Below are 386 nucleotides of genomic sequence, written 5' to 3'. Positions count from 1 at the left end.
CTTGAGCCCAGGAGTTGGAGGTTGCTGTGAGCTGTGATGCCACAGCACTCTACCCAGGGCGACAGCTTGAGGCTCTGTCTCAAAAAAATAAAAATAAAAAATAAATTTCTCAGTTTTATTTATTTATTTTTCTGAGACAGAGTCTCACTTTGTTGCCCAGGATACAGAGCCTGGAGTCAGCCTAGCTCACAGCAACCTCAAACTCCTGGGTTCAGTCAATCCTTCTGCCTCAGCTTCCCAAGTAGCTGGGACTACAGGTGTCTGCCACAACACATGGCTAATTTTTCTACTTTTAGTAGAGAGGGGGTCTCTCTCTTGCTCAGGCTGATCTGGAACTCCTAAGCTCAAGCAAACCACCCTCCTCCGACTCTCGGAGTATTAGGATT

This window comes from Otolemur garnettii, unplaced genomic scaffold (assembly GCF_000181295.1).
Source record: "Otolemur garnettii isolate 467f Iridium unplaced genomic scaffold, OtoGar3 scaffold00055, whole genome shotgun sequence".
NCBI lineage: Eukaryota > Metazoa > Chordata > Mammalia > Primates > Galagidae > Otolemur > Otolemur garnettii.
The sequence above is the reverse complement of the archived record's forward strand: the minus strand, read 5'-3'. Positions refer to the sequence as shown.